Source organism: Narcine bancroftii, chromosome 7, assembly GCF_036971445.1.
Source record: "Narcine bancroftii isolate sNarBan1 chromosome 7, sNarBan1.hap1, whole genome shotgun sequence".
In the NCBI taxonomy this organism is placed as follows: Eukaryota; Metazoa; Chordata; class Chondrichthyes; order Torpediniformes; family Narcinidae; genus Narcine; species Narcine bancroftii.
In genome coordinates this window covers 156,281,681-156,306,003 of record NC_091475.1, presented here as the reverse complement: position 1 = coordinate 156,306,003, position 24,323 = coordinate 156,281,681, and the positions used below count along the sequence as shown (strand labels likewise).

General features: G+C 39.7%; 1 protein-coding gene across 4 annotated transcripts in view; it reads right to left on the bottom strand.

The window, feature by feature from the left end:
* The window catches only part of LOC138739254 (disks large homolog 2-like), a 784,112-nt gene that overhangs the window by 586,714 nt on the left and 173,075 nt on the right, over positions 1–24,323 (bottom strand). The gene's annotated exons all lie outside the window — the stretch shown is intronic.

Below are 24,323 nucleotides of genomic sequence, written 5' to 3'. Positions count from 1 at the left end.
CAAACTCACCTTTGACAAGGTTATCTGGGCCACACACACTACAGTCCCTAAATATACACAACTCCAAAATACTTTTGGCCTAAGAATACAGAAATATACATATAAAATGCTATAAGTACTGAGTAAATCACCTTGCGAGCAAGAAGAAACAGCAATAACAGTTTAGATCAATCTTTCTTTGTTAGACCTGTATAATTTTGTAAAAGTATAATTGCCTCAGTTTAAATCAGGTTCCTCTAATTAGTTCCAAGTACAAAAGCAGAATTAGGCTATTCAGCCCCTCGAGTCTACTCTGCCATTTGAATCATGATAGATGCATTTTTCTCTCTCACCCCTATTCTCCTGCCTTCTTACCATAACCTTTGAGACATTCATCAAGAATCTATCAATCTCTTTAAACATATCCAATGACTTGGCCTCTGCATCTGTTTGTAGCAATAAATTCCACCCTCCAGCTGAAGAAATTTCTCCTCATCTCTTTTAAAGGAACATCCTTTTATTCTGAGGCAAATTTGAAAATAATTCAAACACCCAGAGTATTTTATCATGATCTCTTACTGAATGTGTGGGTTCATAACAATATTGATTTCACACAAGCAGATGGGAGTTTGAAAATAAAATGCCTCTCCCCATTCACAAAAATACGATTTTATCATGTTCAGTCAAATCTATATACATAATGTCTTGGACATGTAAGGAATGAATAAAACTATCCAGAATTTCTCTGGATGAAGTAAAAGCTTGATCAAATCTTTTCACCCTGACATTTTCCACAAATTCTTAAAGAAAACAAGATATTTATATGTCTCAAGTTCAAAAGCCTGTCCTTACTCCTTCATTTTGGTTCTGAACTGTGTCTGAGAAAGATCCATAGAAAAGTTTTAATAAATACAAATTTTCAGGTGAACAATCATTTTTTTTCCAATTTCCCTATTTCTTGATATTGCTTGATTCACATGGCAGTAAAATGTCAATAAACACAAATTTCCGGAGTCATGTTTCAGCAAGACTAATTATAGTTTCATAATTTCTTGCCAATTCCATCATTCATATTGATTGCTTACGTCAACCAAAATACATACGTTTATAAAAATACAGTATCAGTATTCGGGGAATTGTACATAGTCTCCACAAATTTCTCCAAGTGAACCTGAATCATTGCCCACCCACCCCCACCCCACCCCCACCAGGCTAGCACTCCAGTACTGATGGCTAGGGCAAGACATATCATTTGCATGCCCAACTCAAGACTCATGAAACAGACACACTATTCTCAGTTCAATCATGAGAAAAAAATCTCAGATGAAAAGAGGAAAAGGTTCCAGGATATACTCAAAACATGCTGGAAGGAATGCTACATCCCCACCAACGCTTGGGAATTTCTGACCTGTATTTACTCAAAGTGAAGAAGAAGCATCTTAGAAGAAACTGGAATACCCACAGCAGGAGCACACAGAGGCCCGATAAAAGTGGTGGAGGATGTGACAACCTCACAAAATACCCACCTGCCTGTTACATCAGCCAGCACCTGTCCCATCTGTGGAAGAGACTGGGTTCCCACAGAGGTCTCATTAACCATAAAACCAGAGTGAGAGTGAATTAACCTTTATCCCAAAGGTCCCCAAGCATGTTTTCCTCTTTGCTCTAGACATGGTGTGAAATGACTTTTGATGTCATATGAAATAAAAGGGAAAGTAAGAAACAAAGCCATGAACAGGTTGAATGAACAAGGATTCCTGAACTGCTGCCTATAATATCAGTCCATCACTTTAGATTATAAAAATAGAATTCTTTCTAATGTGGATCTTTATTGCCCAAGAAACATACAATCAATCCTTTGCATGGTTCTATGTGTACTCTTTAAGAGGACTCTGTAGTCAGCTTGCCATATTAACTGTCTGGGAAATGAAGATTTGCAGTGTGCTCTGTTTCACAAAGACATGGCTTACCCCCAATTCACCACACTCAGCCCTTCAGCTCGAAGGTTTATTCTATCACATGAACTAGACAGCATCCTTGGGTAAAGGAAGAGGCTGAGGCCCCTCCTTTATTGTAAACTCTTCCTGGAAATCAGATGTGGTGATCCCTGACTGCAGTCTACACCCCTCCACAAGCAGATGTTCAGCCAGCACTGAACACCATGATCAAAAAATTATTATACAGCATATCCTGATGTCACATTACTGGTACTTCTAAACTATCACCACCGCATCTTCAGCAACATGGGGATGGAGCACTCTCGGCCAATGCTAGACTACTATCAAGAATCCCTTCTCTCCATTTCACATTTACACTTTGTGAAGTCAAACCACTTAGCTGTGCTTCTCCTTCCTGGATACAATCAGAAACTGAAGAGCATGGAATTAGTTGTGAAGACTGTATGGAGAAGTTCTGGGAGGCAGAAGAGTGGATTCTTGACTATCTGGAGTTAGTTGACAAATCTGAATTAATATGCCAATGTGGTTCTTGATTAAGACTTTCCAGGTATATCTGAACCAGAAGCCATGAATAAACTAAGAGAGCCACAAAATGTTGAAGACCAGATCTGTGGTCTTCAGATCAGCAGATTCAGAAAAATAGAGAAAACCAGGGACAACCTCCGGAAGCACATTACCAATTCAATGCAATCCCAGACCAGACTGGAGATTCAGACAGACGGTTGATAGATGTGGCAGGGTTTACATGCCATCATATCCAAAAAGGCAAAACAAAGCAGTATCATTAACTGCAATACATGTCTTCCAAATGAAGAAATTCTTCCATGTTCACTTCAAATAGGAAACAATGAAGAACCCCCATGGCCCCTGGAGAATCTATGCTCCAATTTCTAAGGTCCATGTGTAAAGAACCTTCAGGAGGGCAAATCTTCAAAAAGTATCTGTCCAGACCGTGCACCTGGCCACGTCCTTAAAACCTGTGCAAACCAACTGGCTAGAGGTTTTGTCTTCTCACTATCTATTTCATAAAAGCACAAGATATTGGAGCAGAACGAGGCCATTTTCCCTGTCAAGCATGCTCTGATATTTAATTAGATCATGGATGATCATGGACTCAGCTCAATTTACCTGCCTTTGCCCCACACCCCATATTCCCATCATTTGGAAAATTTATTTGTACAGATGCTCCTCTAATTAACCTTTATCTTTATCCCAAACCTTTATCCCAAACTTGAGTAAATAAAACATACAGTATAATGGTAACGATATTTTTCTTTAAGCAATTAAACCAAAATTAAAATGATTAAAATTAAATATAATAAAAATAAGTTACAATGGTACAACAGCGTGACTGTCATTATTTACTTTCATGTAAATCATCACAAGCATTGTTTATTTTTCCAATAAACGTTGACAATTCCGCTCAGGTGAATTCATTGCAGCCTCCTTGGTCAATCAACTCTTAGTTCAGTCAGAAAGCTTGCAGTGACTCTCTGTCTGCAAGGTCTGTATATCTTTTCTGAAGTAAGGAGACCAGATCTGCATGCAGTATTCCAAGTGTGGCCTTACTGTACCCTGTACAGTTGCAGCAGAAACCTGCTCTAAAATTCAATCCCTCTGGCAATGAAGGCCTATATTCCATTTGCCTTCTTGATTACCTGCAAACTCACCTTTTATGATTCTTGCAAAGGACTCCCAAGTCCCCCTGCTTGATGCCATGCTGCAATCTTTCAATCTGAAAACATTGATTAAATGCCATAGAACAAGTTAATCTGCCTCAATCAACATCAGACCCAAGTGCAACCAGCTATCATAATGAAGCGCAATGAGAGGTAAATTATGGAACAGAACAACTATTTCAGGCAGAACCTAGACCCACTTCAACTCACCTATCATCACAGGAGGTCTCACTGGCCCACAACTCTGCATTACCTCACCTGGGCCACAAGACACCCATGTCAGTAACTACAGGTCAGCATTCAACATCATCAAACAAGGAAATCTTGCATTCAAAGTCAGAGATCTGGGACCCTGTTCCTTTGTAATTAGATCCTTGACATCACCGGGTACTAATCAATGGGGATTGGAAACATCATTTACTCCTCACTAACATTAACACAGGAGCACCTCAAGGATGGGTGCTTAGTTCCCTGCTCTATTCCCAGTGCACTCATGACTGTAGCCAAATGTGGATCCCATGCAATTTTTACATTCATTGATGACAGCATAGTTGTTGGAAGAATAAGGGAAAATGATGAGTCAGCATAAAAGGAGATCAATAATCTGGTTGGGTGGTGCCAGAAAAACAGTCTTGCTCGGAATGTCAACATGACCAAAGAGCTTGTTGTAGATTTTATGAAGTGGAGGTCAAGGGAGCACGTCCATGTCAAGAGAAAGGAAATGTAAAGGTTTAATACCTTCAAGTTTCTAGGAATCCATATAATAGAATACCTCTCCTAGAACCATCACATCTAGGCAATCGTGAAGAAGGAATGATAGCATACTGACTTTCTAAGAAGTTTGAGGAGATTTGTCAAGCTGTAGAACACTATTAAATTTCTATAGATGCATTCTGTACAGCACACTGATTGATTGCATCACACTCTGGTTTGGTAATTCAAGGCTTTATCCAAGGGTTGAAATGGTTGCCAAAAGAGGACACAGGTTTAAGGTGCTGGGGAGTAGGTACAGAGGAGATGTCAGGGTCAAGTGTTTTTAAGCAGAGAGTGGTGAGTGCATGGAATGGGCTGCTGGCAACAGTGGTGGAGGCAAATATGATAGGGTCTTTAAAGGAACTTTTGGATACATACATGGAGCTTAGAAAAATAGAAGGCTATGGGCAAGCCTAGTAATTTCTACGGTAGGGACATGTGTAAAGGTTAAAATCTTGTGTTTTTGATCTTAGTTAATTTTATGACTATCCCTTTAAGAAGTTGTTGTTTATAGTGTTACCATAGTAACTATGATGTCATCTGTCATAATATCCAGGCGTACGGGTAGCTTGCTTTCAATCTTCGAAGAACCATGGAGGAGGCGTAAGCATCGAAATACTTTTCTTTGAATTCATCTTATTTTATCTTATTTAATTTTAATCATTTTAATTATGGTTTAATTGCTTAATGAAGAATATCATTACCATTATACTGTATGTTTTATTTACTCAAGTTATGAAAATCTTGATGTGAAGTTATGCAAAATGTTTAATCATCATCAACAAATTAAAGCTATTAACAGCTGCAAATACCGCGTTTGGTTTTTTTTAGATCAATAAGATAGTAATTTGGAATATCGTCGCTTACATTTCTATATAGATAACATGTTTTGAAATTGCAAAATACGAGAAATTGGAAAGTGTCATCTACATTCTTATTCAAATAAAAGTGATAAAATTGTGAACTTTGTTTAAAAGAAAGAATCATAGAAATTTGTTTGACAGAATTTACAACCAGATTTAAAATTGAGAAGCAGTCTGTGAGAAAATGTCTACCAGCTATGTCTGTTTGAATTGTGCAATTTGAAACCAGTTGATGTCTAAAAGACACCTTTGGCCTTGGAAATGAGATAAGATAGAACCAAAGCCATTGCTACCTGTCAGGTTGCCTGGAAGCACAGAAAATGTTGAGATAAGAAAAGTTGCTTAGCATAAGCACAGAGACTTCAGTGAGAGAAATCCTCTTAAAGGGACCATGCAAGATTCAAATTTATTTACAGTTCCCAGGAACAGAAGAAGTTGCAAGATGACAGGCTGCAGTCTGAAGAGCCCAAGATGGATAAGAAGACGTCTCATCAGGCCAAAGACCTCGAGCAAGCAGATCCTCTCAAAGAACAGTTTGATAGCGAGCTGAGCCAGCAAGGCGGACTGAGAACACTTGGGAGGAGGTTGGAGTCAACCACTATAGAAGAAGCGGTTTCAACTACCAATCAAGAAGAGGACCACGATAAGGCACTGCTGACCTCATTCGCTGCTGACCTCATTCGCTGACTTAAAGGTTAGTGGAACTGAAACAGATGAGTATGTTGCAAATTCCCACTGGTGCTGTATCGAGCGAAATGCTGAAGATAGAGACTCAATCAGTGGTATCTGAATGTTCATATGTAAATCCTGATTATAGTATTTCCAAGATTATGAGCACTGGAAGAACTTCAAAGTCTTGAAAGGCAACTCTCTCTCTTTGGCTTGGCTTCGCGGACGAAGATTTATGGAGGGGGTAAAAAGTCCACGTCAGCTGCAGGCTCGTTTGTGGCTGACAAGTCCGATGCGGGACAGGCAGACACGATTGCAGCGGTTGCAGGGGAAAATTGGTTGGTTGGGGTTGGGTGTTGGGTTTTTCCTCCTTTGCCTTTTGTCAGTGAGGTGGGCTCTGCGGTCTTCTTCAAAGGAGGTTGCTGCCCGCCAAACTGTGAGGCGCCAAGATGCACGGTTTGAGGCGTTATCAGCCCACTGGCGGTGGTCAATGTGGCAGGCACCAAGAGATTTCTTTAGGCAGTCCTTGTACCTTTTCTTTGGTGCACCTCTGTCACGGTGGCCAGTGGAGAGCTCGCCATATAACACGATCTTGGGAAGGCGATGGTCCTCCATTCTGGAGACGTGACCCATCCAGCGCAGCTGGATCTTCAGCAGCGTGGACTCGATGCTGTCGACCTCTGTCATCTCGAGTACTTCGACGTTAGGGATGTAAGCGCTCCAATGGATGTTGAGGATGGAGCGGAGACAACGCTGGTGGAAGCGTTCTAGGAGCCGTAGGTGGTGCCGGTAGAGGACCCATGATTCGGAGCCGAACAGGAGTGTGGGTATGACAACGGCTCTGTATACGCTTATCTTTGTGAGGTTTTTCAGTTGGTTGTTTTTCCAGACTCTTTTGTGTAGTCTTCCAAAGGCGCTATTTGCCTTGGCGAGTCTGTTGTCTATCTCATTGTCGATCCTTGCATCTGATGAAATGGTGCAGCCGAGATAGGTAAACTGGTTGAAATGCTGAAGATAGAGACTCAATCAGTGGTATCTGAATGTTCATATGTAAATCCTGATTATAGTATTTCCAAGATTATGAGCACTGGAAGAACTTCAAAGTCTTGAAAGGCAACTAGAGCAAGTACAACTATGCGTGCTTCAAGCATATCAGCTATGCAGGTTAAGGTGCAGATTTAGCTATTATCTGTGGACAACATGAGTGGTTGGAGAAAAGACATACTTTCGAAGCTGAAATGAAGAATCAGTAACTGAAGTTACAAATGGCTAGTGAAGCACAAAAAATTATTGAAGAGAGAAAAGACTAGATCTTGAGGAGCAATATGCTATGAACATGACCAGAGTAAAAGCATTATCTCAGGCTTCTGCAAGATCTATCACTCAAAATGAAATACCCAAAGGGCGAGCACCAAATATTCCTGCAGGTCAATGGATACCACGGCCACATTAATTGAATCTACTCCAGCAAGGAGCCACAAGTGGCACTGACAGTGCTCAAATGGCAATAACCAACCCTGTGGAAAGAGGGAAAGACATTCATTTCCTTCCAAGCACACAATTTATGAATCTTCCCAAAAGGAGAGCATTTCAACCAGGTTCAACCATGCGAGTTGATCATCCTCAACAATTGATGTCTCTTCATGTTGCTGAAGAACCAGCGACAAGGATCCCCCATCAATGCCTTACATATCAAGGTCCTAAACTTATGGCACCAGTTCAAGTTCAGCCAGTTTCATTCACCACAAAGCAACCAATCACAAGCCATGGTGGACAAGACAATATATTGTCACTCATAGCGAAACAAAATGATATTTCAGCTATGTTAGCACAGCAACAAAGTTCATATGGGTTACCAAGAAGGAAATTCCAGTTTTTAATGGATATCCAGTACAATATCTGACGTTCATAAATTCATTTGAACATCACATTGAAAGTAATATTAAAAACGCCAAAGATTGCCTGTATTACCTGGAACAGGAGACTGGAGGACAGGTGAAGAAGTTCGTCAAAAGTTGCCAATACAGGGATCCAGACCAAGGCTTTAAAAGGGCAAAAGAATTATTGCATCATCATTATGGCAACGAACATAAAATCACAAGGGCCCACATCGACAAGATTCGTTCTTAGACAGCAATAAAATCAGAGGACACGAAGGATTTACAAGCATATATGCTTTTTCTGAGAGGATGCTGTAACACAATGGGAAGTAGGGTATATTGCAAAAGCTCAATTTGCTTGCTAATTTGTCAATTATTGTTAACAAATTTCCTTACAAGCTGAAGGACTTATGGAGAACCAGAGTTCCAGAGCTTAAGATGTTTTCCAGAAGGGACGCTACTTTTGAGGATGTTATACAATTTACACCATACCAGCATTTGGAAACATGAAGGATACTTCAATAGTTCAGAAAGATGCAAAGAAGTCTAAATCATCATCACAACAGAAACCAAAGGGAAGTACCTTTGTTACTGATGTGTCAGATACAAGCACAAGAAAGAACAAGGAAACAATGGAAAAGGAAGATTAGACTGTTCAGGAAAGTTGTTTGTATTGCAAAGATAAACACGCTTTAGAAAAATGTTCACAATTGGAGAAAAGGTCGTATGATGAGAAATTAACCTTTTTAAAGAAGAAATTAATATGTTTTGGTTGCTTGTGTAAAGGATACATCAGCAAAACTTGTAATAAGTGACTCAGTTGTGATATATGCAGTGTGAGAAGGAGGTCAAAAAATTTGAATGCAAAACTAAAGAGACAGTCATAAAGTATGCTTCAGCTTTGGTTCAGACAAACAGTCTTTCTGGAGCCGGTGATAAAGCTCTCTCAATAGTTCCTGTACAGGTTAAGCTCAAAAAGGAAGCTTCATACTGAAGACTTATGTATTTCTTGATCCAGGAGGTACCGTATCATTTTGTACTGTTGAATTGATGAATAAACTTAAGCTGAAGACAATGTTGAAGACAATGAACAAGGAAAGGAACACTGAAACATTGAAACCAATATATTTTCAAGTTTACAGATTTCTGGATTAAATAGCAATGAATTTTGCGATCTTCCAAGTGTATATACTCAGAAGACTATGCTTGTGAATAAGGAGAATATTCCATATGAGGATGATATTAAACAGTGGGATCATCTAAAAGACGTTTGGTTACCCAAAATTGATGCCAAAATCGAGATGTTAATTGGATTAGATGTACCAAAATCTCTCAAACCTCTAGTAAGAAGTCAAAATGATGGGCCTTATGTTGTGAGAATGTTGCTTGAATGACAATTAACAGACTATTAGGAGGAAAAATGAATAATGATCAGGAGTTGTCGAATGTAAATGTCAACAGAATTTCAGTTGTCAAACTTAATGATCTGTGGGAACAACAGTTTAAAATTAATTGCTCTGAAAGTCTCAAAGATATTCAAGAACATTTGAAGGATGACAAACAGTTTCTGGATTTAGTTTCAAATTCAAATATGTTGATGGTCATTACTGTATAGCATTACTTTTGAATAAAAGAGAAATTTGTATGCAAGACAATAAGATAATTGCTGAATTTGAAGAGAAAATTCAAGAGAAATTCTTTCTTTCATTTGGAATATACCAATGTCATGTCAGATACGATAACCAAGGGTTATGTGTAAAAGGTATCAGAAGATATCTTGGAACAAAGATGGTAGAAAATGGTATTTACCTTATCGTGGAGTTATACATCCACAAAAGGAAAAATTACACATAGTATTTGATTGTGGAGCATCATTTCAAGGAGTTTCATTGAATTCTCAACTTTTACAAGGTCAAGACTTAAACAGTACTTTAATAGGTGCTCTGATAAGATTAAAGAGCTTATTGTAATTGCTGCAGATATTGAAGCGATGTTTCATCAGGTGAAAATACCATCGTGATTTTCTACAATTGTTATGGTGGCCTCATGGCGATTACAGTAAAGATATGATTGAATACAGAATGACAGTTCATTTATTTGGAGCAACTTCAAGTTGTGCAAATTTTGCTCTCAGGAAATGTGCTGAAGATAATGAAGAACAACTTAGTTCTCAAGCTATAAGCATCATCAGAAATAATTTCTGTGTTGATCATTGTCTTACTTCCATTGCTTCAGAAAAAGAAGCAATAGATCTTTATCATAAGTTAAAAGAAATCTGTAATAAAGGAGGTTTCTTCCTTACGAAATGGATTAGCAACAGTTGAGATGTGTTGGCTGTTATTCCGGAGACAGTAAGAGCAAAAGAGATAAAACATCTTAACTTGGATTGTGACATTCTACCTGTCGAAAGAATTCTAGGGGTGTAATGGTATGTTCAATCTGATGTTTTCAAATTCAAAAATTATTTTAAAAGAACGACCTTTAACAAGAAGAGCTACTCTTTCAATCGTAAGTTCAATATATGATCCTTTGGGAATATTGGCAACAGTAGCATTAATAGCCAAGAAAATTCTGCCAGAATTGGCAAGAATAAAATTTAGTTGGGATGAAGCTATACCAGATTTCATCACACAAGATTGGATGAATTGGATTGAGTCTTAAAATGTTAGAAAGCTTTGAAGTCAACAGATGTTTTAAACCAACAGACTTTGGAATTGTCACATTTTCTCAGTTACACAATTTTGTTGACACAAGCGAAGGTGGCTTTGGTATTGTCAGTTACTTAGTACTGTGAAATAACCAAGAGTGAATGCATTGTGGATTTGTAATGGGAAAATCCAGAGTGGCTTAAATACATTAATAACAAAACCATGAGGTTTCGTACCTTTGTGGCTAACAGAATTAATGAGATCAAAAAGGTTTTGCATGTTAATCGATGGAGATATGTTAAAACAATGGATGATCCAGCTGACATGGCTTCATGAAGATCAAAGTTACAATCGTTTCTGAAAAGAGCCAATGCTTGGGTGTTCAGTCCTCAATTTCTTTTGCAATCTTAAAAAGAATGACCTCAAAATCCAGAACAATTAAAAGAAGTTTGAACGGAAGATCCAGAAATGCAAAGCACTAATGTGACATCTATTCAAATATCTATTGAGAAAGATCTGATTATTTGATTAATTTACTATTATTCTTCATGGTTTCATTTGAAAAAGACAGTAGCATGGATTCTTAGATTAAAAACAATGTTTTTACATCGTATCAAGAAAGGGAATCTGAAGTCTTGAAAGAGCTGTTACCTAACAGTTGATGAATTGGCTAATGCTGAATTGGAGATAATTTGTTTTTGTCGAAAAAAAAGTTTGATAATGAGATATCAAAATTGAAGAAGAATCTGAATGTTACAAAAACAAGTCGTGTTTACAAGCTGAATCTTATTCTTGTAAATGATGTATTAAGAATAGGAGGAAGATTGGAAAAAGCAATTATGCCAGAAGTGAAACATCCAATTATATTAGCTAAGGAGTTTCACATTTCTGAATTGATTGTTTGACATATACATGAGAAAACAGGTCATGGTGATTGTAATTATGTGTTACCAGAATTGCGTCAAAAATATTGGATAGTTGGTGCTTCGACATTGATTAAAAGAATTATATCAAAATGTGTTAATTGTCGACATGAAAATTTAAACCTTTAATGCCTCCGGATCAATTTCAGAAAGAAGATATCCATGCAAGATGCAGATGGAAACAAGTGCAGTTTATTGAGGATTTATTTTGGAAAAGATCGATTAAAGAATATCTTTCATTATTACAAGACAGATGAAAATGGTCTAAAGCCAAACTTAATTTTGTATTCAGAGACCTAATTATCATGGATGATTCTGCACCAAGAAATTCTTGGTTGCTGGAGAGAATTGTGGAAACAGTTCCAGACAAGAAAGGTTTTGTTCATCAAGTGTGGATTAAAACCAAGACTGGTTACTTAAATCGACCTATTACTAAAATCTATCTTTTACAAGAAGCAGAAAGTTTTGATTTTTAATTTTATACTTACTATATTTACTTTTGTATCTCTAACAGTAATTATTATGTATTAGTTATTAATGTCCATTATCATAGTGTGTTTTAACCTTAATTTTATTACTATCCATTTAAGAAAGATTGTTGTTTGTAGTGTTACTATAGTTACTATGACATAATATGTGGTTATATCCGGGCAAACAGGGAGCTTGCTTTCATTCTTCAAAGAATCATGGAGCAGGGGAAAGCATCGAAATACTTTTCTTTAATTAATCTTATTCATCTTCATTTTAATCATCATAATTTTGATTTAATTGTTTAAAGAATATCATTATCTTCACTATTGCATCACCACTTTTCTTGTCACACCATGGTAACAGTGAATATTTATATTCAACAATAGGTGCAGGAGTAGGTCATTAGGTGCTTCGCCATTCACTGTGATCACGGCTGATTATCCACAAACAGAACCACGTTCCTGCCCTCTCCCTATACCCCTTGACTCTGCTATCTTTAAGAGCGCTATCAATCTCTTGAAAGTATTCAGAGAATTGGCCTCCACTGCCTTCTTAGGCAGAGAATTCCACAACTCGTATAAAAAAAGTTTTTCCTCAACTCCATTCTAAATGGCCTGCCCCTTATTCTTAAATTGTGGTCTCTGGTTCTGGACTTCCCCAACATTGGGGACATGTTTTCTGCCTTTCATGTGTCCAATCAGATCCCCTCCCATCTTTCTAAATACCAGTGTATACAAGCCCAGTCGCTCCAATCTTTCAACATATGTTAGTACAACCATTCCAGGAATTAACCTCATGAACCTACACTGCACTCCCTCAATAGCAATAATGTCCTTCCTCAAACCTGGAGACCAAAACAGCACACAATACTCTAGATGTGGTCTCATCAGGGCCCTGTAGAACTGCAGAAGGACCACTTTGCTCCTATCCTCAATTCACCTTGTTATGAAGGCCAACATGCTATTAGCTTTCTTCACTGCCTGCTGTACCTGCATGCTTACATTGAGTGATGAAAAACAAGGATACCTAGATCTTGTTGCACTTCCCCTTTTCCTAACTTGACACCATTCAGATAGTAATCTGCCTTCCAGTACTGGCTACCAAACGGGATAACCTCACATTTAACCACATTAATCTGTCTGCCATGCATCTGCCCACTCACCCATCCTGTCGAAGTCACCCCACATTCTCATAACATCCTCATCACATTTCATACTGCCACCCAGCTTTGTGTCATCTACAAATTTGCTAATGTTGCTTTTAATCCCTACATCCCAATATCATGTGCTCTAAATTTGCCCACTAATTTCCTATGTAGGACCTTACCAAAGGTCCAGGCACACTACATCCACTGGCTCTCCCTTGTCCATTTTCATAGCTACATCCTCAAAAAAATTCCTGAAGATTAATCCATGCTGACTCAGATCGATTCTGTTACTGCTGTCCAAATGTGCTGCTATTTCATCTTTTATAATTGACTCCAGCATCTTCCCCATCACTGATATCGGCTAACTGGTCTCTAATTTCTAGTTTTCTCTCTCCCTCCTTCCTTAAAAAATAGGATAGCATCAGCTACCCTCCAATCCACAGGAACTGATCCTGAATCTACAGAATGTTAGAAAATGATTACCAACACATCAATGATTTCTAGAGCCACCTCCTTAAGTACCCTGGGATACAGACCATTAGGCCCTGGGTCTTTATCAGCCTTCAGTCCCATCAGTTTACCCAACACCATTTTCTGCCTAATGCTAATTTCCTTCAATTCCTCCATTACCCTCGGTCTTCTGTCCACTATTACATCTGGGAGATTGTTTGTGTCTTCCCTAGTGAAGAAAGATCCAAAGTATCTGTTCAACTAGTCTGCCATTTCCTTGTTCTCCATAATAATTTCACCTGTTTCTGTCTTCAAGTGACCAACTTTGATCTTAACTAATTTTGTCCTCTTCACGTACTTAAAGCAGCTTTTACTATCCTCCTTTATATTCTTGGCTAACTTACCTTTTGTACCTCATCTTTTCTCCCCGTTTTGCCTTTTTAGTTATTTTCTGTTGCTCTTTAAAAGTTTCTCAATCCTCTGGCTTCCTGCTCATCTTTGCTATGTTATACTTTTATACTGTCCTCGACTTCCCTCGTCAACCAGTCGCCCATTACTTCCATTAGAATCTTTCTTCAGCTTTGGAATGAACTGATCCTGCACCTTCTGTGTTATTCCCAAAATACCTGCCCCTGTTGTTCCACTGTCATCCCTGCTAGGGTATCTTTCCAGTCAACTTTGTCCAGCTCCTCACTCATGGCTCCATGGTCCCCTTTGTTCAACAGTAATACTGATATTTCTGATTTTTCCTTCTCCCTCTCAAAATGTAGATTAAAACTTATCATATTAAGGTCACTACCTCCTAATTTCTCCTTTACCTCAAGTTACCATCAAATCTTGTTCATTACACAACACTAAATCCAGAATTGCCTTCTCCTTGGTAGGATCTAGTACAAGCTACTCAAATAATCCACCTCGGAAGCACTCCACAAATTCCCTTTCTTGGGTCCAGTACCAACCTGATTTTCCCACACTACCTGTTTGTTGAAATCCCTCATAATAACTGCAGCATTACCTTTGCAACATGTCAATTTTAAATCTTGATTCAACTTGAACCCTATATCCAAGTTACTGTTTGGGGGCCTGTACATAACTCCCATGAGGGTCTTTTTGCCCTTACAATTTCTCAGTTCTATCTATACTGACTTTACATCTCCTGATTCCATGTCACTCCTCACAAGAGGCTGAATTTCATTCCTCACCAAGAGAGCCACCCCACCCCCTATGCCCACTTGTCTGTCCTTTTGCTAGGACGTAGATCCTTGAAAATTCATTTCCTAGGCCTGGTCCTACAACATCATTCTTGTCAATTTCCACCTGAGCCTCAAGCTCATCCACTTTATTTCTTACACTTCGTGAATTCACACATAATACATTTAATCCATTACTCCCCTCCCCTTTCACATCGATTCCTATTGCACTTGGCCATTCTCTCCAGTCCCTTCCTGAGCTTTTTGCCCTGTTATTTCTGTTGTCTTTCTTAACTTTTCTTATTCTCTCTTTCCCTTCAACTCCATTCTTTTTTTTCATCTCTCCCCCCCCCCCACACCCGCCTCACGACTTAGTATAAACACATCAGTGTTCACTTTGTCTTTTTATTTATCTCTTTTTCAATTTAGTTTTGTGCACTATTGCAGTTTATTTTGTGAAGTATCTGTTTGGTTGCAGCAAGAATTTCAAGGCATATGTGCATTGTAAATATAAATGACAAACAATGTTCCCTCTAATTTTTAGCAGTCAGTGTGCACTAAAATCTTATGTTGTGCAATTTTTTTCCTGTGACAAAAGCATGTGCATACTGAATGCTTGTGCAGATGTAAACTTGAAATTGTTTCAAGATAATTTTGGCACAGTGTATCTCTCGTGGCTAATAAAACTGTATTTGCATATTTTAATATAATACAAGTATAATTGCATTCCATGAGGTAACATATTTAGTTAAGATTTTATTTTAGGCTAATAACCTTTTGTGCGCACATGAATTTCCTTTGTGTGCTGGCTGCAAAATGTGTGTGCGCGCACAGCCTAGAGGTAACAGTGAGGTCAACAAATAAACTCATCACTATCAACTAACAGAATGCATGTGTCTCAGAGAAAGGAAAAGATTATATACATCAACAACTTAGATGTGGGAATAGATAGCAATATCTCAAAATTTGCAGACGACACGAAGTTGGGTAGCGGGGTTGGCTGTGTTGAACACGCGAGGAGGATGCAGAGTGATTTGAATAAGTTAGGCAAGTGGGCCAAGATGTGGCAGATGCAGTATAATGTGAATAAATGTGAAGTTATATACTTTGGAGGTAAGAACAGGAAAGAGGACTATTATCTAAATGTTTAGGATTGGGGATAGAGGGACTTGGGTGTTGCTGTGCATCAGTCATTGAAAGTGGGTGTGCAGGTGCAGCAGGCAGTGAGGAAGGCGAATGCTATGTTGGCGTTCATAGCAGGAGGATTTGAGTAAAGAGATCCTGCTGCAGCTGTACAGAGCCTTGGTGAGATCACATTTGGAGTACTGCATGCAGTTTTGGTCTCCTTATCTGAGGAAGGACATCCTCGCCATGGAGGGGGTACAGAGAAGATTCACTAGACTGATACCAAGGATGGAAGGACTTGCACATGAAGAAACGTTGGATAGACTTGGCTTGTATTCTCTGGAATTTAGAAGATTGAGGGGAGATATTATAGAAACATAAAATTCTTAAGGGTTTAGACAGACTAGATGCAGGTAGGTGGTTTCCAGTGCTGGGAAAAACCAGATCCAGTGGTCACAGTTTAAGGATATGGGGGAAGTTTTTTAGGACTGAGATACGGAAAAATTTCTTCTCTCAGAGAGTGGTGGATCTGTGGAATTCTTTGCCACAGGAAGTAGTTGAGGCTGATTCCTTGTCAATATTTAAGAGTAGGTTAGATTTGACTCTTGTGGCTAAGTGGATCAAGGGGTATGGGGAGAAGTCAGGAACCAGGTACTGATCAGCCATGATCATATAGAATGGTGATGTAGTCTTGAAGGGCCAAATGGCCTACTCCTGCACCTATGTTCCTATGTTTTAAGTTCTAAGTAAAGAACAAACTGTCTTATATATCCCTCAACACATTTTAACAACTGAAAGGAAAAATAAATACACACACACACACATACAAAATGTTACGAGCCCAGAGGACCCCAAAACCCAGTCATTCACCAAGACTTAAACAAAAGTTGCTTTTACTTATCTTAAAACATAAAAATAGAATCACACTTTGACTTATCACTATTGACTTACTTAACTTAACCCACTTCTAATTCTAAGCACACGTATATGTAATGTGTATGTGTTATGTTCAGAAAAGTTCTTTGGTTCACAGTCCAATCTCACTTCTCATTCCTCCAAGTTCACTGTTTGCAGGCAATTCTTATACTGTGCATAGAATTTAACATTCATAAAGTTCACCAGGCTTTGGTGCTTGAAAGATAAATGGTTACAGTTTAGGAAGGCTCTTGTTGGTTTTCAGAGAGATTTGTTGTTCCAGGACATCCACAGCTGATTCCTTTTTAATCAGCCATTCCAGTGTCTTGCTGTCAAAAATTCCCCTTCAGGGTTCTCCAGATGATAACCTCTTTCTTTCAGGTCACCACAGAGTTCCTTTTTGTTTCTCTTATTCCAAGTGGAGCATTAGATATTCAGTCCTCTCCTCTTGCATGAACCACTAGGGCTTTGGCCAGGCAGTCTTCCAAATTGGGTTTTCCACAAGCTTGCCACCTTGTCCTGTTCCAGTCCCAGCTGCTGTTGCTGGCTGTAACACTGTAGAAGTGATCTCTGTCTGTCTGTCTCTCTCACACAGAGAGAAAGCCTGTTTTAAAGTGTTTGTATGTGACCTGCTCTAACAAACCTTTCCCAATTTATCTCCCAAAAACATATCTATATACTCAGTCACAACACATATATATTATACTCATACATATACACACACACACACAGACACACACACATAGTGGTGGGTTGAGCTACTCTGCAAGCAAAGTGGGTTACAGACCGGAAGACTCACAGGTGGCAGAGAGCCCTGATGTACCGGGTGCAGTTCCAGCCCTCAGGGCAGATGTCATTTCCATCCCGGGAGTCGCAAGCGTCGTCGGGAACTGGGAGATACAACGGTGCGTGAGTTCGATAAAAATCAGTTGGTCTAGCTCACTCACTGCTGTCTATGTGATTTGTTCGCTGCACCTCCTCGTGAGCACAGTGGTGGCCCCAATGGGTCCAAACGGCAATTTTGGACCCCATAATAAATTAGGCTAATTTACAAAGCACAGTCTCACTGAAACTGCCTACCTTTTCGACCTCAAGACCTGTTGTCTGGTTCAAGGAGGCTGAGGCCCAGTTCCAGGCAGATCACCGTGGACACCACAAAGTATGACTACCTGGTCAATTCACTCAACCAAGAGTCCACTGTAAAAATTGTTGATTTCCTGCATCAATCCCGTCATTGATAGGTACTTTTGGGCTTTCCCGCCATGAACAGGCAGCGCGGCTGCTACACATAGATGGCCTAGGTGACCAAACACCATCTGCCCTTATTAACAACATGTTGGCACTTATAGACGGCCACAAACCCTGCCTGCTGTTTGAACAAATATTCCTGTACCAGATGCCAGAGGACATTCACCTGATCCTGGCAATGGCTTCGACGGCCTGCCACTGAAACAGCCTCCTCCTCTTGTGGGTCCAGCATTCCTTCTATCCCTATGTCAGTAATTCATCGTCAATACAGGGGCAGAAGTCAGCGTTATGCCTCTCACAAGCCAGGACACCCATGCTGGAAAGTCTGGGCCTTCCCTCACTACTGCTAACAGCAGCAATATTTAAACATATGGTATGCAGACCATTCCGTTTGGCTTTGGCTCCTGTCACTTTAAGTGAACTTTCACATTGGCTGATGCATCACAACCCTTGCTAGGCATGGACTCGCTCTGAGCTCACCGTCTCCTGGTGGATGTTGATTGATCAATTCCAAGACTTTTGAATCGCTCACCTTACGCCAAGCCATTCTACTGGCTCCCCATCTGGACTCTGTGACTTTTTCTCAGAATGAACGTCAAAATCTTGGCGGAATTTCCAAGCAATGTCACCCCGCAGTCCTCTGCAGCTGCATCAAAGCACGGTGTCCAGCACCATATTCCCATGAAAGGATCACTGCTACACACCCAGGAACACAGACTTAATCCTGACAAGCTGCAGCTCGCCAAGGAGGAGTTCGGGAAGATGGAAAAGATGGGGTTCATTCCTTGTTTAGACAGTCCATGGGCACCCCCGACACATGGTACTAAAGGCTTTTGGGGGAAGGAGACAGTGTGGAGATTATCACCAGCTAAATGACATGATGACTACAGACAGGTATTCAGTACTTCAGATCAAGGATTTCACCGCTAACCTTCATGGCGAAAAGATCTTCTCCAAGATCTTAGGAGATACCAATCAGATTCTAGTGCACACCAATGATATTCCCAAGACAGCAATCATCACGTCATTTGGAGTGTTCAAATTCCCTTGCATGCTATTTGGACTAAAAAGCGCAGCACAAATGTTCCAGACGCTTATGGATTTAGTGGGCTGCAGTCGAGATTTCATGTTCATTTATCTGAACGACATTCTCATTGCCAGTTGCCCTCGTCACGAGCACAGCACACTCCTGTGTCAACTCTCAGCAGCTCAAAGATATGGCCTGGTTACCAATTTGGGTAGACGAGTTACCTTGGGTGCTAGTAGGTCACATCCTCTGCTGAGCTTTTGTATGGGGTTCCACTTACTGTCCTGGGCGAGTTCATGCCAGCAGCTCGGGGTCAGGAAGACTCACCCACAACACTCCTTACATGACTACGGGAAAAAAGTAGGCACCTTAGCCCCTATCCCAATCTCACAACATGGTCTAACTGACTATGTCCCAAAAGGGCTCAAGGACTGGCAATATGATTTCTTAAGGAGAGGAATGCTCTGAACTCTGCTTCAACACCCACACATGAGTCCATAGAAGATGCTTGAACACAATGGCAAGACGTGAGTCCTGGACATTGGGGACAGGCAAGAAACCTTCATGTTCGTCCATCTCAAGCTAGCACACGACGATTTAGAGCAACCAATAACTGTAGGTGGAGGGGTCACCCACCTAGACATACAAATTGTGTACTGTCTGATGGGTCATCACCTACGAATATCGATTTTTTTTTCAGATTACAGAGCGGAGGACTCAGGTGGAAGGGGGGGTGGAGCAGAGAGCCCCGACGTATTAGGCATGGTTCCATCCTTGCATGGTTGCAAGTGTCGGCAGGAACTGGGAGATATAAGCACGCGCACTCGGTTAAAATCAGTTGGTCTAGCTCACTCACAACTCCCAGTGTGGTTTGTTCACTGCACCTCCTCATGACCACAACATATACCTATACACACACTTACGTACACACAAATACATATATACACATATAATATATACACCCCCACTCATGTATATATACACACACCCCCACTCATATATATATATATATATACACACACACACACACACACACATATATATATATATATACACACACATATAAACACACACCCCCACTCATATATATATATATACACCCACTCACTCATATATTATATATACACACACACATTCATATATACACACACACTCATATACACATACTCATTTATATACACACACTCATATACACATACACGCTCATATATATATATATACACACACACACCCATACTCCTACACACCATACACCTACACACCCATACACCTGCACACCCACCCACCCACATACCTACACACCCACCCCCACCCAAATACCTACACACCCCCACCCAAATACCTACACACACATTCATACACACAAACACACACACATATAGTATAACTTCAATTCTATGACATATAGTGTGCATATGTGTATGTGTATTTGTGTGAATATGTGTATGTATTATATGTGTATATATTATATGCATATATGTGTGTGTATTAGATAAATGTGTGCATCTGCACATTTTATTAAGAGTTACAGGTTCAAAGAGTGAGAAGATGAAGAATAGAGAAGAAACAAGAGAAAATAAAATATTGAAAACTATCATTTGAATTATAATGGAAATTTAACCACTGTCTTAATGACATTGCCCATTAAGTGGTCCTAAAGCAATCGTTAAATTCTGCACAGCTCTGGGACTTCAGTAAATGTGTGACTTGATATTTTGCAACTGCTTCCTTCTCAAGACTCCTAATAATATTCATGTGCCTTTGATCTAATAAAGTTTCCTGTTAATTGAATCTTACAAGGAAAAGGCAAAACAAAGCACTCAACTAAATTAGTTACCTGCCTCAATTTAGTTCACTTATACTTATCATAGCTCCAATCAACTCTATCACATAATGGCAGTAAGGTCTTAATATGCTTACCTTATTGTTTTATCCTTCTCAGCAACTAGCAACTCAAAGCACACATCCTACACACAGTCACGGCAAGTCAACCATCTGAATCCTATCAATATAGCATTTTGATATTAACTTTGTCTTACGCGATAACATTGCCTCCAAGCATGAAGCTGCCTCACAAAGTAGTTCTTCAGGCTTGGAGGGTATACGCTTCCTTTATGTCAGTACTGGGTCACAAGGCCATTGCCCCTGCTAATACTGGAGAGCATCCTCATTTTAGTGTTGACCTTGGAATCACTTTGAATGTCGTAATGATATTGCCCATTAAGTGGTCCCAAGATAATCATTGAAAATGTGCTCAGAGTTTAATCTGATCATTCCCCAGAGGCTGGTGGAGAAACTGTCCTCGCTGAGGATCAACACCCACTCTCTATAGCTGGATCCTGGACTTCCTATCAGAAAGACCATGGTCTGTCCGGGTTGGCAGAAGAACATTGAGCACCATCACATTGATAACTGGCACACCTCAGGGATGTATCTTCAGCCCAATCCTGTTAATGCTGCTGACCCACAACTGTAACTAGATCCAGCTCCAACAGGGTCATCGAGTTTGCAGATGACACAACAGTAGTTGGCGTCGTCAGCAACCACAAGTCGCACTATAGAGAAGAGGTGGAAAATCTTGTGAATTGGTGCGAGAATAACAACCTGACATGAGAAAGGATATAACTGGATTCGAGAGGACCATAACAGTGACCCTCTACCGCACATTAATAATTCTGTAGTGAAGAGATTAGAATGCACCAAGTTCTTTGGTGTTTACTTAACAAGTGATCCACCCTCAAATCACCACATCTTCTCACTTGTCAGGAAGGCTCAACAGTAACTACACTTCCAAAGAAGACTGAGGCGGGCAAGGCTGCCGGCCACCGTCCTGTCAAGTTTCTGCAGGAGCTCTATCGATAGCATCCTGACCGGCTGCATCATAGATTTCAACCATATATAAAATGTCTTTCAAAACTCCATTTACCCCCACCATGAAAAGGGGGCAACAAGTATAATGCCAATGAACCCCACTTAATGTTGCCATGCAAACAAAGTACCATCTCATGATTCCCTAGCCAACCTGTCAGCAATTGACTCAAGTCTCAAGGAACTAACTCTCTCTTTATTTAGCACTCCCTGTGAACCACAAACATTTTTTTTTAAATCAGAGAAATGTGACGTAACTGTAGCTGGCAACACTTAAATGACTGTTGCTTAATGATGTCTCATAGTGCACACATCCTACCCACCAAATGTCAGTTGTGCACTGATTTGGAACATTTCAAATTTCCCAACTGATTAAATTTTCATAGATTGACTGTTTTCATAATTTAAAAATCACAAAAGCAACTACACTAAAATGGCAGTTATGAAAACATCACCACTAGAATGCAAATACAAGGAAAGATTCATAACGACTTCGCAGGGGAAAAAAAGGATTGGGATCATCAACTAAAATAAACTTGACAGCTTTGCTCACATCCTGGAACGAGCTTTGCTTCAAGAAGGAGGGAGGGGTAAAAACAAAAGGGAGAAAATGACACTGTGTATATTCAAGAGGGAAATGTTTATGTGTATTTTGGTCAATATGGTTCATAGTGTGAAAAATTAATAAAAATTTTTAAAAAAGAAACAGTGGACAACTGGCAGTTTTCAGCAAGATGCATCACTGAGAAAACAGGTAGAACTAAAGGGGAGAGAAAGCATGCTACAGGAGTACAACAAGCAAACCAAAGTGAAAAGAGCATTTAACAAGCAAATTAAATGGAGGTCAGAGGTTACCACAATTCTTTGCTGAGTCACACTTCAGTGTGTTATTCCATGTGAATTAGGAACATAAACAATAACAATTTATTTCCAATAATCCATTACACACAGGTCTTTGATCATGCCAACCCTGTAGAATACGAATTATAGGTTGTTGTTAAATTTACCCCAAATGCTTTAAATTGAACGCTTTTTTAAAACAGTATTATTATGAATGTCCCAATGAATTCATCAAGTTTAATTGGAACATTGGAATCAATGTCCTGGTCAGTTTAAACATAGGGCAGAAACTGGGGCTCTGTCAGTTTAAACAGAACACAGGAATTCAGTCCATGATGTGTTCAAAGAAAGCTTGGACAATGGGACCCTGGTGAGTTTAAAGCAGCTATTCTCATCAGATTCTCAGCTATGACCCCCTTAGTTCCATGTGAAGCAGTCAAGTTTTGGTTTCTTCTGAACTCCTCTCTGACTGATGACATTAAAAAATTTGTTATGTGAGCAGAAAAGAAAAGGCAACTTTTACTGGCTGGCATAAAGGATGCATCAGAACTGGAGCCCCAGTGTGCTTAAAGGGTGTGCAAGTACCCATCCACCAGGGAACAGATTAGAGTTTTACTGCTATCCACAAGAACCTAATTAGTGCTGCACAAAAAGAAAACAGTACCTGACTCAGAATCTTCATAGCATAGGGGGTCAATCAGTTCCCAATCAATTTTCCATTGAAAGATTCTGACTGATTACTTTACCACCTGACTAGCAGTGTTCCAGATCATTCTGCATAAAAATATTCATCTCCTTTCCTCCTTGTTATCTATTCCACTATCCTCCAACCTGAGAAATATTTTTTTACCATTACTTTCTCTAATTAAATTTCCTATCCACTCTATTGGTGATATTTTATTTTCATGGCATCAAATTTGCAAAACAGCTTCTTCAATGGGACTTCTGAAAATCTGCCAACATTTTACTTAATTTCATTCAATAACCTTTACTGCTACCTCATTAACAAATTCAATCAGATAAATCAGTCAATCCATTTTTACCAACTCAATCCTGTTCAAGACCTTGTTGTTTCCCCAATTGTATAGTGCAAGAAATTAGTGCTTCATTGCATCTTCATATTCTTCCCTCATGCCAGCTCTCAAAAGAGACACAGCATATTCGGTCATGAAAGTAGATAGCTAAGGAGATGGAGGAAACTATTGAAGGAAGTTCCCAAACCCTCCTTGGAAAGATTTTCACAACCCCACCAACTCACGTCAAGCCTCAGATTGGTCAAAATGAAGAACTAACATTCACGATAGCATTCAGAACCTAAAGTTCCTTTGTCAGTGTAGCATGTCGAATGACTCAAAGACTTGTAGACTCAAACCAAGGCTTTTATTAACAAAGACTGGAGCGTAGTACATTGAGGTCGACCAGTCCAGACTGACCTGGGTCTGGTTAGGAGCACCCCTTTATGACCTGCCAGTATGTGTGGCTACTGCTCTCAGCCAATCACTATTACTATATGTAAATATATACATTGGTGGTAGTATCCCATACTATCACAGTCAGAAGCCCAATGTAAAAAGTGTGTTCCTTTCATCTCCAAAACCACTCAACTGCCTATCCTTTCAGACACTTCCTGCTTGCCTACTTGCAGAATCTGTGTGATTCACATTACACATTTCTACCTAGCTTTTGATGC